The sequence below is a fragment of the Sapajus apella genome, unplaced genomic scaffold (genome assembly GCF_009761245.1).
Source record: "Sapajus apella isolate SASKATOON/1434 unplaced genomic scaffold, GSC_monkey_1.0 scaffold141, whole genome shotgun sequence".
Classification (NCBI taxonomy): domain Eukaryota; kingdom Metazoa; phylum Chordata; class Mammalia; order Primates; family Cebidae; genus Sapajus; species Sapajus apella.
Genome location: NW_022437081.1, coordinates 816,634 through 820,706, shown reverse-complemented (window position 1 = coordinate 820,706; position 4,073 = coordinate 816,634). Strand labels below are relative to the sequence as shown.

Genomic DNA, 4,073 nt, shown 5'->3' with positions numbered 1-4,073 from the left:
TGGGGGGTGGGGAGCTGGGGAGAGATAGCAAGGGGAGAAATGCCAGATGTAGGTGATGGGGAGGAAGGCAGCAAATCACACTGCCACGTGTGTTCCTATGCAACAATTTTGCATGTTCTTCACATCTACCCCAAAACCTAAAATGCAATAAAATAAATAAATGGGGAAAAAAAATAAAAAAAAAATAAAATCACATGCTAATTAAAAAAAAAAAAAAAAGCCACATGATCAGGGTTAACCCCTCCTGAACCTGACGCTCTTCAAGGCCCACTTGCCTCCCTATTTGCCATAAACTGCTGAGACTGTGGTCTTCTGGCTTGGATTCTCATTAGATGCTGCTTGCTTCAGTTTTTGCCTCTTTTTTTTTTTTTTTAGACACAGTCTTGTTCTGTTGCCCAGGCTGGAGTGCAGTGGCACCATCTCGGCTCACTGCAACCTCTGCCTCCCAGGTTCAAGTGACTCTCCTCCGTCAGCCTCCGGAGTAGCTGGGATTACAGACATGTGCCACAGCACTTGGCTAATTTTTGTATTTTTAATAGAGACAGGGCTTCACCATGTTGGCCAGGCTGGTCTCAAACTACTAGCCTTAAGAAATCTGCCTGCCTCAACCTCCCAAAGTACTGGGATTACAGGCGTGAGCCACCACGCCCAGCCTGCCTTACTCTTGATAGATGTTTTCTCTTCTTGCAAGGTTACTCTTCCAGTAAGGCTGTTTCCACTTGTGAGAAATGAGGGGAGAGTTCAATCATCGTAGTGGCTGCAGTCTGTTGAGACTATGTTTGTCCCTGCCTTCTGGCTTCTCCCACCTTGAGACAAGCTTGGGAGAGGGGTGGGTGGGTCTGCAACTGGACAACGTTTCACCGGCACCTCAAGGGAACAGACCCTACCTTGATTTCTTCTGAAACAGGCCTTCCCCTCCCCAGCAGCTGAGGGAAGTAGGGGAAGGGGCAGCACAGGAACACAAAGGGAACTGACATTCTGTGATGCTCCAGCATTCTGGTCTTTAAAAAGACTTTGAGGCCGGGCACGGTGGCTCATGCCTGTAATCCCAGCACTTTGGGAGGCCAAGGCGGGTGGATCACGAGGTCAAGAGATCGAGACCATCCTGGTCAACATGGTGAAACCCTGTCTCTACTAAAAATACAAAACATTAGCTGGGCATGGTGGCGCGTGCCTGTAATCCCAGCTACTGAGGAGGTTGAGGCAGGAGAATTGCCTTAACCCAGGAGGCGGAGGTTGCGGTGAGCCGAGATCGCGCCATTGCCCTCCAGCCTGGGTAACAAGAGTGAAACTCCGTCTCAAAAAAAAAATAAAAATAAAAAGACTTTGAGCGATGCTCTGGTTTCTCTTCATAACGAATAAATTTTTTGCCTTTTACTAAAGATTTTCATGGAGAGGAACAATTATGAGTTTATAACCAAATTTTTCGATGTCCTGCTTAGGCAGGGCTAAGTAAAAGAAAAAAAAAAAAAGACTTTAAGTGGCTGGGTGTGGTGGCTTACGCCTGTAATCCCAGCACTTTGGGAGGCTGAGGCGGGAGTATCATGAGGTCAGGAGTTCAAGACCAGCCTGATCAACAGGGTGAAACCCCGCCTTTACTAGAAATACAAAAATTAGCTGGGCATGGTGGTGCACACCTGTAATCCCAGCTACTAAGGAGGCTGAGGCAGGAGAATCTCTTGAACCTGGGAGGTGGAGGTTGCAGTGAGCCATCTCACCACTGCACTCCAGCCTGGGTGACAGAGTGAAACTCCGTCTCAAAAAAAAAAAAAAAAAAGACTTTGAGTATATGAATGAGTCCTATGTTTATTTCTCCCCAAACAAGCTTCTTTGTTAGGTAGTTACACACAATTATTATTCTTGGCCTAAAAATCTTGAAACTGCAAATCCCTCTGCCAGCATTTGGGTTGCAAAATGTTTTGTTTTCTTGGCCTTCTGTCTTTAGTCTCTAAATCACCTGATGAAACATCCTCAGCCCTCTGTTCACAAATGAGGACATTTAGGGTAAAGGTGAGGGAACAAGGAAGAAAAGGCTTTCTAGTAACTTTTGAGTCGGGACAGGATTAGGAAGCATGGAATTATCTATTTTAGTCTGAGCTATGTGGTATATATGTTATTATCATTATTAATAGAAACAGCATTTAGGCCAGGTACAGTGCCTCACGCCTGTAATCCCAGCACTTTGTGGGCCGAGGCAGGTGGATTACAAGGTCAGGAGATGGAGACCATCCTGGTTAACATGGTGAAACCCCATCTCTACTAAAAATACAAAAAAAAAAAAAGAAGAATTAGTCTGGCATGGTGATATGTAGTCTGGCATGGTGATATGTGCCTGTAGTCCCAGCTACTCTGGAGGCTGAGGCAGGAAAATCACTTGAACCCGGGAGGTGGAGGTTGCAGTGAGCTGAAATCACTCCACTGTACTCCAGCTTGGGCAACAGAACAAGACTTTGTCTCTAAAGAAAAAAAAAAAAAGAAAACAAAACAAAAACTAACAGCATTTGAGGGGATAATTCTACTAACTTCATAGTATTTTTTTTTTTTTTTTTGAGACAGGGTCTCACTCTGTCCCCCAGGCTGGAGTGATGCACTGGTGTGACCATGGTTCATTGCAGCCTGGACCTCCTGGGCTCAAGCTATTCTCCTGACTCATTTTTTTATTTTTTATGGAGATGAGGTCTCACTGTGTTGCCCAGGCTGGTCTCAAACTCCTAGCCTCAAGGCATCTGCTGGTCTTAGCCTCCCAAAGTACTGGGATTACAGGCATGAGCCACAGCGCCCAGCCTCATAGCATTATTGCCAGGAATAAGTGAGGCTGCGATGTAAATAAAGTGTATGACTTAGTGCCTGGCCCATAGTAAATGCCTCTAAACTATTAGCTATTATTATTGTTACCAGTCATCTTGTTATTGAGCCTATACTGTACATTGGGCACTGTATCTGATCTTTTATATCAACTGATTTGAATATCAATGGAACAGTTATAAGCAATTGTCATTATGCTCATTTTACAGATGAGAAAACTGAGACTCAAGGTCACAAAGTCCTTAGGTGGCAGAACTGGGACCCAGGCCCATATGTGTTCAGTTCCAAAACCCACGTGCTCCTCACCGCACTACAGTGGATAAAGGACACTTTCAAGGGCTTCGCAAGTTAGCCAGTTTCTCTCCTCAACAGTCTGTTACTAAACTATGAATCCTTATATAATGACAGCATTTCTCCCTGAACCAATTTTCTTCAAATGTCATTTCCTCCTTCTATAAACAGACTGAACACATCCCTGACTCACATTTGAACAAAGTCATTTCACATCTCAGATTTTCTTTTCCCTGCAGTCAGCCCTATGGCAATTGCGCAGGCCCAGGGCCAAATTCCAGCTCAGAGTGGAGGATGTGTGAATACCATAGGCTAAGAAAATAGCATGAGACCAACTAACAGAGGGCCCCCAAGTCCTGTCTTACCCTGCTATTTCCCAGCAGGCTGTGGATTAAGATATAAATGAGACATATGGAGATGGTAAAAAGCATATGTCGGGCATGCTGTGGCCTGTGTTCCTGTCAAGCACACACACTGGGTCATTCTTAATCATGAAAACACCACCAAGCAGGCTACCCAAATATTTCTACAGAACCAAAATTGAAGTCAATGCTTTATTTCTCACACTTTCCTTCTTACATCAGCCTTTTCTGCAGTGTCCCAGAATTGGGTGCACACACCCCTCCTCCGCTCCCCAGAAAAAGGAGAGAGAAAGAAAAGAACTGGTTAGTTCCAAAAAAATGAAACAGTTTCTCCTGGGTATGTTTCAGTTGAATTAATTATCCCCAGGCATAATAATAAATGTTGTCATGATCAACAGCAAAACTTATCGAACATAAACCTTCTACACAGTATTGTAGAAGGGCGTTGTGGTAAAATGCCATCAAGCATCCCTGCTGCACCTCCCTGTCGGTAATGTGTCCCCCATGTCCCTGTGTTGTGATGCGCTTCCCTGCCTTAAGCTCTGAGGACAACATGTATAAGAACTCACCATTCAAGAAATAGCCATTTCTTCCATGAAGCCGCTCTGGTACACT

At 44.7% G+C, this 4,073-nt stretch overlaps 1 non-coding gene across 1 annotated transcript; it reads left to right on the top strand.

Annotated features, from left to right (window-relative positions):
* Nucleotides 1–1,333: 1,333 nt before the first annotated feature.
* On the top strand, nt 1,334–1,450 carry LOC116540550. Its single transcript, XR_004264493.1, has one exon. It is a non-coding gene; the product is annotated as a U5 spliceosomal RNA (small nuclear RNA).
* Nucleotides 1,451–4,073: the final 2,623 nt, after the last annotated feature.